Genomic DNA, 14,964 nt, shown 5'->3' with positions numbered 1-14,964 from the left:
AGGCTGGGGGATGACCTGATGGAGAGAAGCTCTGTGGAGAAGGACCTGGGGGTCCTGGTTGATGACAGGTTGGCCATGAGCCAGCAGTGTGCCCTGGTGCCTGAGAGAGCCAATGGGATCCTGGGGGGCATCAGGAGGAGTGTGGCCAGCAGGTCAAAGGAGGTGATCCTCCCCCTCTACTCTGCCCTGGTCAGACCCCACCTGGAGTATTGTGTCCAGTTCTGGGCTCCCTGGTATAAAAAAGGACAGGGATCTCCCGGAGAGAGTCCAGAGAAGGGCTACAAAGATGATTAAGGGCCTGGAGCATCTCCCCTATGAGGAAAGTCTGAGTGAGCTGGGACTGTTCACCCTTGAGAAGAGAAGACTAAGGGGGGATCTAATTAAAGTTTATAATTATCTGAAGCAGGGGATGCAGGGGGAAATGGCCAGCCCCTTTTCAGTGGTCTGTGGAGACAGGACAAGGGGCAATGGCTGCAAGTTGGAGCACAGGAAGTTCTGCACCAACGTGGGGAAGAACTTTTTCCCAGTGAGGGTGACAGAGCCCTGGGACAGGCTGCCCAGGGAGGGGGTGGAGTCTCCTTCTCTGGAGATATTCAAGACCTGTCTGGACCCCTATCTGAGTGATATGTCCTAGGGAGCTGCTTTGGCAGGGGGGTTGGACCTAATGATCTCTTGAGATCCCTTCCAAACCTTAAGATTCTATGATTCTATAATTTGTCAGATCAGGCAACTGAATCCAGTCAGTGTGCTTGTGCTTGACAGATCCTCACACTTCCCACATGGAAGAGAGACCATGCTACTTGCTAGAGATCCATATACAAGAGAGGGCTAGGGTCACACTCATTAATTTGCTATTGTGCTGCATTTAATTTTTATTTAAATACCCTGTGGCATCTGGAATAGCTTGGAAACCAAGGGCTGGGAAAGGAAGTCTTGGAGGACTAAGGGCTAATGACATGATTTCATGCTCCTTTACAATAATTATGGAAGCACTGTTACTCCAGATACACATCTGTGCGAAGTGAAATTAGATGTGGATGACTTGAATGCTAACAGTTGCTCTTCCCCTCTGTTGATTAAGGGTAAAGAGCTCAGTTCTGCATGTCTGTTTTGTAGATACCTCAAGCTAGATGAGGTAGGTCCATCACTTCCTAAAATCTGAGACTGTTACATACATTTACATGGAACATACATATAAGTGTATGTGTACACAATACATAATTATTTTCTATATAAATTAGGATGTATATATGCTATATATTTTATAGAGAGAATATGAATTAAGTAATTAGTAATGATTCATATATATATGAATCATTATATATATATATGTTCATTTATATCATGAGCAATTCCTATGTTATTGAAGAAGTGCGATTAAAATGAGTCGTCATTTTCAATGGCAGCTGTCATGCCTTTTGAGAAAGGATATATTGTTTGCCAAATGCCTAAACGCTTATGTTCTCATTGTAATTTTCCCTTTTAAATGATTAAGATCTTTATAGGTGTCAGTCTTATAGATATTTAACATCTCATTCTGTCGTCCTGCCGAATCATAAACTTGCCTGTCTAATTGTGTTTTGCTTAGTGACGTAGTACCACAAAAATTGCACCACTGCTTTGTAACTGAATCTTGATTTTTGTGTGGAAAAGATCTGACTAACAGGACATTCTTTGGGAGCACTAGAGGATGTTGGACCACTTTGTTAGCATATTGTAGCCCAAATGTGATGATTGCCTGTGATATGGAAGTTTCTTCATTGCTGAGGTTTTTAAGGTAGGATTCAGTGTAGATTTCTCGAATGAACAATTTATATTTGTGGAGAATTTCATCTTAAAGTAGATCTGAAGTTGACTGGCTGAGTGAGGGTGTGAAATTCCGATTGCCCAAATATTTGCTGCTTGCTTTTTTTTTTGTTTAAATGCTTTTAGGACCATTATGTGTACCATCCAATAAATAACAGGGTGCCATTACCTCCTAAATAAGCCTCTCTTTATTATTGGATTGTAATCAAGTAACATTTTATCAGAAGAGTGCTCACAGGCAAGCTGTACTCTCAGACCTTTTTATCCTTTATTTTCTCTTTCCTTTGTTTTAGAATGCTGCTCTGCTATGGAACTGTGCCTGGCAGGTGTGGCTCCGCTATCAGTAGGATAGCTTTCTATATAGTATTAGTATTATTGTTATAGCTCCTCACACACAAAAGCAATTCTACAAAAAAAAAAAAAAAAAAAAGAAAGAAAAAAGGAAAGCAAAAACCATTGGTCATTATCACCCAGGATGTGTCAAACAAGTTTTCTTTAGTATTGATTAAATTTTCAATTTTGTCTACCTGGGCACAAAGTAAATTAATTCCACAAAAGAACTATTGATTTGACATACAGTTGGGAAGAACAAAAATTAAAATTGGGTGTTTTTTTAAAAGTTGTTGTTTGGCAGTGCTAAGTAAACAAAGCTTGCTTCCTCAAATGAAGAGTAGTTGCCTCTTGGAAAAAGTTTTTTTTTTTCTTTCACTGCATTTAAACTATTCTGATAATATGTTAGGGGGTAAAACTTTCAAACATTATTTGGGCAAGCTCAGTCAAACCCTGCATGCTTGAGTTAAGGAACTGAGGTGCTGTATTTGCATTGCAAAATACAGGATTTGTTGAGAAAACACAACTGCATTTTGTGATGGGTGCTAGAGGAATAACCAGAACATGCTGAGGCAAGCCCAACAGGAGCCTCCCAATACTTCTGTCTCTGGGATAGTTGTTGTTTTGCTCCAGTTACGGAGCAGGGTTTTATTAGCTGTAGCTAACAGGTCCACAGAATGCATTCATAGCCTAGTGTTTCGGGGTTGGAATGAGTTGGTCTGCATCACTCTGCAAAGGGTGATGACTTACCTAAATATTTTTTTTGCAGGGGGGAGGGGATAGGGACTGGTCTGTCCATATACAAAAGTGTATGTATTATAATCTTTTACATATACTTAATAATGTCTATCAGTTGCATCCAGGATACCACCAATTACTTGCAAATTATGGAGTTCACTTAACTAAGCTATTATAAAGCTTTTAACGCCAGTCATTTTCTAATTTTGAACTTGCAGTTTTAAGCAATTTATTTTAACAACTATAAATAAATATTCTTGCATGTGAGTATATGGATAGGCAAAAAAATAAAACAAATGGGAAATACTTTCCAAATTTTTAGAGAGTTACAGAGAGTTTATCTGCCCAAAGCTAAATTACAAACCCATAATGTTTACTAAATACCCTGTGAGATTAATGGTCTTTAATGCTGGGGGTGGGGGTGAAGCCCCAAATCCAAATCAACAATAAAATTGGATTCAGAAACTATCTTGAGAAAAAGAAGTTTGTTTTCAAATATTATAGAGTTTTATTAATCTGTAAATACAAGAACATACCTTTGGTTTTCTGTAAACATATCTTCTTTTCCACCTGAAAACTATTACTTGGTGGCCTTTGAGAATATGGGGCATTTATCGTTTTTTCTGGATATACTTGACTGTGGGATATGTGGAAATTTTGATCACGTTCCATTGGGTGTATGTAGTTCCACAGAGCACACCTGCAATCCAGCATTGCTTTTACAAAGTGTTAGTAAATACTGACCTTACGAGCATCAGTATTTATTTTATAGCTTGATTATTCCTTCAAAAATGGAATGAAGAGAACAAATGTGAGGATTTCTTCATGGACTATGAGAACAGGGTCTGCATGTTCAGTTGCCCCTTAGAAAGTTCTGTTTAAGACTACTTTGTAGGCTTGTTCTCACTTCATCCCTTTATGTCTGTCCTTTAGAGGATAGTGTCCCAAAGATTTTATTTCAGAAATAGGCCAGTCATGGCTCAGAATGTGAGAAGATGCTTGAACTCTCTGATGCATTTGTCAGAATATCTCACCATACACTTAAAGATGTTTTAGGTCTGATGGATACAACTCATTACCAAGTTTACTGTGGTCTGACTGACCTGTCTTTGTACTCATGGAGACATTGTTTGCAGTTGACAAAGCACTGGTTATTTGTTAGGAAGTCTCTACTTTCTGGTATTTTAAGCAGCCGCAAGATATGTATACACAGGATTAAACAGCAGAATGTTTATTATTGTTCATACTTTAAGGCAGATTGGATACAATCATTATCCACAGTAAATAACTGGAACATTTTTTGTTATATCTAGAGATACTAGCAGGGAAGATGCTCCTCAGGAAGCTAATGCTTCAACTAGGGTTTCTGTGGAGCAAGAGTTATGCTGTTACCTGGATCCTGTGTGCTCTTCAGGAGATGTTGATAGAGTATTGAGTTCACATTACCTCTACTTTTCTAATCTGTACTTCAAATTCTATGTGTCTTGTCTATCCCTTGTTCTCCTGGATCTTCTCTGCCACTTGAAAGTAACCCTAGACTTTCATGTATTCCGAGAGAAGTGTTTTCTTGCTGTGAGTCTTAAAATGGTTTGTTCCCCTCTCTGAATGCTGAAGGACTGTTAACATGCTTCTCTTCTGTTGGATGTTTTCCATCTTAAACATCATTAATGCTAAGAAAAGTGTCTTAGGATATAAATATCTTGAGACATTGGTAAACACCAGTTCAGTTCCAACTGTGTTACAAAGCTTGGAAGATGAAGGTTTGAAGCCACCAGGTATTGGCTTTATTTGCATCGTGCCCCTTCTGTACTACAGATTCCTTAGAAACTGTACTGGGGTAGAAAAATACTTAAAAAACTTTCAGTATAGCACACTCTGATTTCCCCAATGTAACCTCTCTAATGCAAGTATTGAAGAACTGCACCAAAGAAGCTTTTCTTCCAGGAAGCAGAGACGACAGATACATTATATGGAAATAGTTTTCCAGGCTTTGCTTATAATTGCCAATTATTGCAATTATTTAAAATGCCAGAAACACGAAATATTCTTAAATACAACATTACATTTTTTCCAGCTCACAGAAATAAAATGGGATGCTTTATCTGTGAAATTCTATGAAAATTATCCATTTTGCAAACAAAATTAACATGGAAACTGCCACATGAACTTATTCATGTGTAAAATTGCTTTGTACTGATATTATCTGACACAGTTCTGGATTGAGTGCTTTCTGAGCCTAGCAATTGGATTGTTTAAAATCTCTTAAGTAGAAATGTGCTGGCATTGAATTACTGATGGAACCAAACCAAACAGAGCTAATTCAAATTACCTTCTTCTAGTTCATATTCAAACTGCTTGGAAGTCTGCCAGAATTGTTAATCAGTTACTGTCCCAACAAAGGGAAGCTGGGTTTAAGCTTTCCTAAAACCATCCAAACAAAGTCCTGGAGGACAGATGGTCCTCTGGTCAGTACAAGAGTAATTTCCCTTTTGCATTTGGATTCATGATTGGACTCAAAATACTTCTTGTTCCTGAAGCGTGCAATGTTTACTAATCAAAGCACTTAGAAAAGGGTGCCCTAGAGCACTCCTTTTACTTGCTGGCTATCAAAAAGCTTTTGTACCTTCTGCTTTTTCTACCCAATAGTGATTTTAAAGCTTTTTGGTTTTGTTTTAGTGGGGTTTTGTGTTTTGTTTTGGTTTGGTTTTATTTAGTGGTCTTTTGTGGGTTTTTTAACAGTATTGTAGGACATCCTGCTTTCTTCTGTTATGCTTTTAATGCTTGTCCCTTGCTTCCAAAAGACAGTAGGAGGAGGAAATTGAAGATGGCAGCTAGATATAAAGCTGCTGCTGTCTGAAAAGTGAAGCTGTATTTCTGATTGCTAACAAAGAACCAGGGTGGGGAGGAAAGGTGTGAGTATTCACCTAAAGAAAGAAACAAGTCATGACATTATTTATTCTATTTTTCTATGAAAATCAACACTGAGCAAAAAGTATTGAGGGCTTTGAATCTGATGACTTCTTTTGAATCACATGCTAGTATTCTGGGAAAACTTCTGCTTTACTTGGCATGGATTAGTCTAATTACTAACTGTAGTTTTCTGATATAACACTTCTAATGTAAAAAAAGCAAACAGTACAGAATTAATAGAGGTTGGAAAGGACCTCTGGAGATCATCTAGACCAACCCTTTTATCAATAGTACCTACCACTTTATTAAAATATGTAGTTTCCAATACTGATCATGATGGTGGGTTCACGTCTAGAGATACTTTCCAGAAAATGAAATTCATCCCTGTGATGATCTCCAGCATATCAGGTAGGTGGCACTAAAACTTTTCCCAGCTGCTTTCTTGCTTGTCATGACGTATGTGATCATAAAGCTTCGGTTCAGCACTTGGAGACATTGAAGCTAGCTATTCTGTACATTGCTTTAAATTAAAATATGGGGTTTTTTTTTTGCACCTGACTTCCCTAGTCAATAAAAAAGCATGAAGTGAATTGTGTTGAGCAATCTTTCCATTTTCCAGTTTTAAAAGGAAACTAATATTCCTGGAGAATTTTTGTCTCTTACTATTTCCAAATTTTCTTTACTGCCAAGGGTAGGTGGCTGTTTACTTCACAAACTCTAAAATCTGGCTCTGATTGCAGTAATGTAAGAGAGCTGAAAGATGATCTGCTATGTATTTGTGGACTTTTATATAAAAGCAAAAGATCTCTTTCTTTGCAGGTGTTTACACAATGGTTTTTTGATATGTGACTTGACATCTCGATCTTCTTGTGTCGAATTAACAAGCACACTTTTGAGACATACATTTTCAGAGTACCACTGGCCTGACATGTAGCCAACGTGCTGTTTCCTTGGTGCTGGGCTGTGCATGCCTCAAGCAATGAAATGCTAATTGTGAAAACCAATGTGTGATACCATTTGGGAAGCAGGGAGTAGTTAGTTTCCTAGGTCACTTTCTGTTTGTGCTGTGCACCCCTAATCACCTTGTAAAGCCAAGTTTTTAATGAAAACTTCCAAAATGCCTGCATGTTCCAGCAGTGTAGACCAGTGCTTTGTCTGAACGGATTACTGAGGAAGGTCAGAAGACACCTTTTTTGACACAGCTGTAAAGTAGTGACCATCATAAACCATCTTAAAACCTATGGAATAGTGGTGCCAAGTTGGTGGGATCTGTCACAGTTAGACAGTGAGTGGCATTTCTGTCTGTTCCTGAATTTTCTCCAAACCCTCCTAAGGGTATGTGGTGAATTACTGTCATTCATGTCACACCAGATACGATAGTGTTCTCCCTTGGTATCAGTTGCCATTCATTCCCAGTTCCCCTCTGTATATTTTAAGGAATGACTGTGTTGCATTTTTGTTTGTTTGATTTTCACTGGAGCATGTGTAATGCTTATACAAACTTAAAATCTTGTAAAAAAGTAATATTTAAAGTATTTTTTAAGATTTTAAAAAAAAATTTTCATAGCTTTTTTATCACTGCTGTTGAATGCATTGAATTGGCTCCCCCCCCCCCCCCCATTCTTAACTGAGATAATTTATGTTATATGATAGCAGTGCTTAAGAATGGAAAATCTCCCTACAAATCTGGGAATTTATCAAAAAAACATTCACATTGTGTATTGGTCTTGCAACTGTTGAACATGAGTACTTAAAGGTGATATCATAACTAGGTCTGTGTTTATATCCATTGAATGTGTGTGTTTGTGTGTATGTGTCTCTGTGTATGTGCAGCACACTAACCAGTAGCCAAGACCCCCAAAGTGTGGTTTAGCAGGGGTCCAGAAAGGCGTTGGAGAGTAGTTTGAAGGTATACACTCTCACCATGTTTTGTTGTGAGGAAAGTAAAGGTAATTGGTGAGTGTGAGACCTTCTTTGGGACCATTCTCTTGGGAATGGTAGGAATTCTGGCATCACTTCTTTCTTGCTGCTGTTATAGTTCCATTGTTGGATAGTGATAGTAGGTACGTGCTACAATGAGTTTGAATAGGATGTATAGCAAGCAAATTTAAGTCTTACATGTTTTGGATCCAAGAACTTACCCATTTTTTCCATGTGGAAAACTTTCCTATATAGTACCCTGTTAATTAATTTCACCTCTGTCAAAAGAGGCTTTGTTATGAAAAGGTTTCTGTGAGGTAAAGACAGGAACAGCTGCCAGAAGTACATTTTTCCTGCCTTAGAAAACATGAAGTCAACTTCATTAACAGAGGATAATGGCAGCAAAGAAAGTGCTGGTGACTAGAGCACTGTATGAAGTGCAAAGCATCTGGTTGCACAACTTGCCTTTGTAAATGATTAGAGAAGCTATATTCCCTTTGAAGGTTTATTCTGTTCATAACCTTGCAGAGCAAATAAGAATAGCACTGTGTTGCAGTACTAACAAGATAATCATAGTTCCAAGTGTTACTGGAGACGAAAGCCATCAGTGACAGGATCTGTATTTTTTTGACCATGAAACAACTGACTGGAACAAAAAGCTCCTATATGCACTATCAATCATCTCTGATTATTTATATTCTGCTTCAATTAATATGTTTTTTAAAGCTTACAGAACCAAATAAATAATTCTTCAGTTTTCATTGAAGTTGTAGTTTGCACGTTTGACTTGCCGCAGTTGAATATTAAGATACTTGAATTTATTGCTCATTTCTGCAAGAAATGTGCAGGAATCAGAGTACTGACATAAAATTTTGACCTTGGGTATCTGAAAGGAAAAGGGTGTATGTGCTTGTTAGAGCAAAGGAGGATTGAAATATCTTGCTGTTCACATATGACCAAAAAGAATTGGTACTTGTAATTCATTAACATGGATGCCTTCAATTGACAATCTTGGGATTAAATTTACAGAAAAACACTTAATTGAAACAGCCGCTCAGCAGTTGCTGATAGAGAGGACTACAAAAGGCTATTAATTCACCAAACACTACGTGAAGTTTCTTCGCCTGGGACAGAAAGCAGAGCATCCATCAGAGATTAGACTGGTGTCTTTGTGTTCTTGCTTTGATCCTTCCAGAGCTGTCCTAGGACAAGTTCAGTTCTGCTCAGTATTTAGAGCATTATCAAGGGCAGTATGTTCCAGTTCCTAATGTCATCCCTCCATGTTACAGTCCCAGAGGACAGCATGCACAGCCTTGACGGCTCGGGCAGCAAGGAGCTCTGTGCTGTTGTTTCTCTGCTTGTAGTTCACCCATGAGTACCCTTAATGGTAGCATGAAGCTGAACTGATAGGCATAAAGTATTTTATATTCTTGCTCTAAAAAGTCTATTTAAAATTGAGGTGTCCTAAAGACATGGGAATGCCAAATATATTCAGGTTGTTGGGAGCTCCCAAGATGCCTGGCCGGTGTTTGCCAGACCATATTGCCAAGGCAAAATGGTGTTCCTTGAAAAGGAGTGCACCAAAAGCAGTATCCTTTAGTACACTAGACATTCATGGGGTTGTCTGATAGGCTCATGTGCTAGTGTACTGTTTATGCAATTTAATGATGCTTTCCAAGAGTAAATTTCTTCCAGGTTTAAGGTTTCATGACTTCCAATTTCCTCTGCATATAGTTTTCCAAATACCTCTCAATGCAAACCAGTATTGTGGAGCCCAGAGGCTTTGCTGCATGAAAGTGAAAAATGAGACTTCTCAGGATCTCTTTCAAGGGAAATGGTAGTGATTTCTAGGGGGGTTCTGCTGGCTTTTTCCCAAGTACAGATTGAGCAAGAGTTGAACAAAACAGTCTGTTGCTGGTCCCGCATATCTTCAGAGTCCACAGTTTGGGACTTTAGTGCCATTCATATACTCTTAGCAATGGATGCAGTGTTGAATGTGTCCTATCTGAGCAGTCACAGGCATCATAAATTAAAAAATTGATCTGAAACTAATGTGTGATTATTCTTCTGTTGGAACTGAAACTGCATTGTGATTTTTGAAAAGTATTGAACTTCAAATGGAGGAAACCTTAGTCCCCACTCAATCTGGCTTAGAATTTAAGCATATATGGTTTTCATACATAACTGTTGTTCTGCTTCACTGAAATTTAAAATTTTCATCAGCAGGGTATTTGTAACAAATACCATTTTTATTGTAAAAGATTCCTTTTCTGATTGCCTTAGAAAAGCAGGATTTATATATATATATATATATATATATATATATAAAAAAGAATATATATATATTTAGCAATGGTAATACATTCCTGTGTTGTTCTACTTGGCACTATTCAACTATTCTGATCTTTTGATAGAATTTTATGTTTTCAGGTAGTGAAGGCTATGATGGAGTGGGTTTAACACTTAGTATCGGTCTCAACACATTTCTGGGAACCTTTAGTTCAAGTATTTCTGTAACTCTGCTGTAAGGACATTCTGGAAAAAAACATATGTTTATTATGTCTGTAATGGTACCTTATCCACCTCAGAGGAGGCAGCTAGGTATGAAGGCTGACTTTTGGTTTGCTTGTATAAACACAGAACCAAGAAGGTTGGGTCCATGTCTTTGCTCAGGCGCTATGGTTGGAAGTAGAGAGATAGTGTTGATTCTACTCTGTCTTTCAGAGCTCAGTGGAAATTAATTGCAAGTATGAGTTTGCATCATACTGACCTTCCCTGTTCCTTCTAGAGTTAGGCTTGAAATAAATTATCAGAATTCTTTGAATGTAGTGTTTGTTCAAAGATTTGAAATGAAGCACTCCTCCACAGGCATTGGCCAAACCCACGCAGCTCTTAGTATCAACCTTTTAATATATTTCCATTAGTCAGTAAGAACTGAAAGAACCACACAGGACATTTGAGAACAATTTGACTTTCTGAGATACGTGTTTAGTCTGAAAAACTTCTCACACTTAATCTTCCTTAAAGGTAGTTTGCTGCTTTTGGGAACGTTGAGTCACTTGTATACCTTCTAGCCTTTCCTTTGTTTTGGATGATCTTTTGCTACAGTTAATTCCCTGCAAACCTTTACCAAAGAACGGTCAAAGAAACAGCTGTTCTCAATGATCTTTTATTTTTGCTCTTTCCTTTGGCTTATGAAAAAAATCAAATGACTCTTGAAAGTCAAACAGGAGTTAGAGGTTTGGGAATAAAATAGTTTTCTTGATCCATTGTAAAAATCAGGATCAAATCCTGGTTCCATTATAAGTGAGGAGAACTTTACTGTTGCCCTAACACTGAATTTCTAAAAAGGTTCCATGCAGCATATTGTGCAAAACAGGGAGTTTAAGTACAGTGCTTTGGCCTAGATCTTTGCTTATTTTGCTATATTCATTTCATTTCAAAGGACTGAAATACTTAGTTTTAGTTTTGTCCGGAGAAGATATGATATATTGATATCATATTTATAACGAAAAATACTTTTTCTAAATCCTGTGTGAAATGTCCACCTCAGGCAAAGTGCATACATTAACTAATAATGGTTAGAGATATGATATGAACAGAGATCCCTGCATAAGAAAGCCCCACTTTAACATCAATTGCAAGCTCTGTCTGTCATTTGAAAACCACCAATATTTGTGCTAGTACTGAATGGGTTGGTAGGGAACTAGGGACTCAATCCAAGCAGCTTTCTGTTGATAAGAAAAGTTAACTCTGGAATTCTAGTTGCAATGTTTTTAATTAAAATGTACCAGAATTTTGCTGAATAGTACTGAAATTTGAGGAGAAATAGAGAGGAAATAAGCTTAAAAATTAATGTAGTCAGAGGTTGGCTGATTCCCCTGTCTTTTGATTTCAGTTTATTTGGTAGGTGCTTAGCTTACTGTCAAAGAATAACTGCAGAAATTACACCCTCAAGAAAATATTACTTTAATTATTTCTTCTCCAGATAGGTTTGTGGTCACCAGACAATCTGCCAGCTTAATATATGTTTCTAAATGATTTGTTCTATACGGAGAAGACTGTTTAGTTTTCTTTTTCCTTTTTCTACACAATGCAGATTGAAAGAGCAAACTAAATTCATGAATACATAAGCCATAAAGCCTGACTTTATAAGACTATTAGTGTTTCTCTATGATGCATAAATCAGGATGCATGTGCTTTCTGTACCCATTAATTTTCTTTACATTCTTAGACCGCTTCTAAAATCATATGTCTGAAAACTCTTTTGCTACAATCTTGCTCTTTAAGCTCTTTAAAATAAGGCTTCATTAGAATGATGTTTATAGAATTTTTATGTGTGAGAGCTAAAATTTTATTTACCTCTGCTTTGAAGGGCTACAAAAATACCTTCAGTTCAGTGTTAAGGTTACCTTGGGCTATACAAAGTTAACTGTGCAGACTTAAAAAAGCAAAGAAAAAACCTACCACAGATGCCTGCCCCTCCTTCTTGACACCCACATATTTTTGTTCTAACTCTGAAATTCATTTGTAGAGTCAGGTATATAATAAACCCACATCTGCAGATTTTTACTGCTGTCACTCCAGTTCTGGACAACCAAAAATAAATAGCATGACTAACAATTAATTTCCATAAGATTTGAGACAATATTTCTCATATTACTTCTGTTACTACCTGCCTCCAAAGAATCCACTCCATGTGACTTGTGAGGCTCTTTGTGCTTGAGAATATTCCTTACTTGTAGAAACATTCATCTTCCTCAGCTGTAATTAAGCTGATAAAAAGAAAACTAATTGGCAGTTAAGATGTTCTCAATCTATTTCTGTCTGAAAATACCTTCATTCATTTAGTCTTTCTGAGAAAGTTGAATATTTTCTAGATTTCTATACTACTCTTTCTGTTTTCTGGAGCTTCTCTGTTAATGCCTAGCCTATCATAGAGGCCTTACCAACACTGAGTGGATTAAAAGGATTGCTTCTTATGTCATGCAGATATACCTCAGTTTATACGTCCCAGAATCGTTTTTTTTGACACATACTCAACTTTTGGGTTTTCTTTCTGCAATGTTGGAACTGTGTTCAATGTACTTACATAGCCATTTACTCATGCCTACGTTCAAGATTTTGCTTTCATCCTTTTGTATTTATGTTATACCCTTGAAGGTGCTTTCTTCCAGTTGTCTAAGAAAATTTAAATTTTAGATTTTTTTACTCAAGTGTAAGCAAGAAATCAGTTTTTGTTGAGTGTAGGTGGAACTGTACTGCTGTGAAATGTAAGGAGGGACAATAAGGGGAGGGATGAATTTACTTTAAAAGTCATTTTGTATTACCAAAATTTTCATGCTGGGATATTGTGGAGTACTACTCAAAAATGCTGTTAGTACATTATCCTGTGTTATTTGTGTCTGTGCTGCTAATGCCACATAGTTACATGTCTGTGTAAGGCATGATCTATATCAATAAATTCAATGTCCTTGACGTGTTTTTCATTGCTTATCAAACATCATTTATTTGTAGCATAAACAGTTCACACCACTGTGTACTTCACTTGAAGTAATTTCTTCTTTCTACTTCTGTGGTGTGAAAAAAGGGTTTTTTTCTGGGAGAAAGAATCTGTTGCTGTGGCTTTCTGTCTCAATTCTATGCATAAATGTCTTATAATTTAAATATTATTAAAATGCAAGCATAGGAAAAACAAGGTTTTATAGTCTGACCCCCTTTAAAGCCATCTCAGCTTGTAGAAGGCCTGACCCAGCTGAGTTTTGAAAAATCTCCAAGAGTGGACATGCCAGTACCTCTTTGGGCACACTCTTCCATGCTTAACCATGACTGAAGTACTGTAGACAATACTTCAGGTTTGTGTATGTTGCCTCAAGCTCTGTTAATTAATTCATAATTGTTTTTACAGATTAAGTGGTGTCCTGTCAGTTCCTAGCTGACACTAGTGGTATGTAGTACCTTCAGTCTGAACAGATTTCCCCAAATCCTCACCTTCCAGAACAGCAGTGTTCCATTTTTCCCTAGCTCTGCACGGACAGAATGCCTCTGCCCCTTCTGTCAGCTCTTTCCTGTGGGAGGACAAAGAAGGAAACATTTAAATCAAGTAACAACAGTGAGAGAGTGTATCCAATTACGTTTTAAAATGGACCTAGGAGCCAGAATATTTGCAATGGTGAAATTAAAAGGGCAGGGAAATGCAGAGTCATTATTCACTGGAGACACTTGCCCATTTCCTCACACTATTACCTGAAGCACCATAGGGCTGTAAATTGTCTTTGTTCCTGAGGCAGTCCCAGCCAGAGCACTCTCAGTAACCACGTGTTACAATTGTTTATCTTTAAATGCAGAAATTGTTGGCCAAGGAGGTGGGATATTCTCTTTGAATTTTTACTCTTTGCCCACCTTTTTGGTGCGGCTCATCCCTTTCACTATGGGATCATGGTGTTTCATCTTGCTTTCCATTTTGTCTGCCTGTGCTCCTGCTTGCACCTCTGCTCTTCAGCCCCTCTAGCAAGGCAGAGTATTTTGCACCTTTGATATTCCCATTGGCTTGGATAGGCTTAAATTTCTTCTTTACTCTTCCAATTCTCTCCCCCATTCCGCTGTGTGGAGAGTGAGCGAGTGGCTGTACAGTGGTTTATCATTGGCTGTGAGACCCGTGAGACCAGTGTTTGCCTAGAAATGGAGACCGCCCTCCAGCCTTTCACCTAGGACTTTCATTATCCCCTTCATCTGTCTATGTGTTCTTCATAACGAAAATAGCAAGCACTTTAGTCAGGAATGCACATCCACAGCCTCAGCACTTGTAGATCTGGTGCTGCTTGCCTAAGGCCAAGGATGGCCCTTCTCTGAATGGAGATATAAGCACACAGTGTTGTCAGCAGGCTCCAGGTCGCCTCCTGCAGGGTTTGTCTGAGCAGGACATCAGATAATCTGGCTATGACAGCACGCTCCTCACTGCAGACAGAAGGACAAACAACAGGTGCTATGGGTAATCTGAAAGTTTCTTTTCAAAGCTGAGATAATGTGACAATATTATTAGCAAAGCTGAATGCCCTGGATAGCAACATGGCCTCTCAAGTCTTTTGCTATCCCTATAACCTGTGCTTCTTTCTGTTTTCCACTGTGGAACGATTGCTTGCCAAAGACAACTGCAAACTTCAGCATGGAATAACAAGATGGAGGGTAATACTAGTGAGCACAGAATCACAGAATCATAATCATTAAATGGTTTGGGTTGGAAGACACCTCAAAGCCCAC

The sequence above is a fragment of the Gallinula chloropus genome, assembly GCF_964237585.1.
Source record: "Gallinula chloropus genome assembly, chromosome: Z".
Classification (NCBI taxonomy): domain Eukaryota; kingdom Metazoa; phylum Chordata; class Aves; order Gruiformes; family Rallidae; genus Gallinula; species Gallinula chloropus.
Note: the sequence above shows the minus strand (reverse complement) of the source record.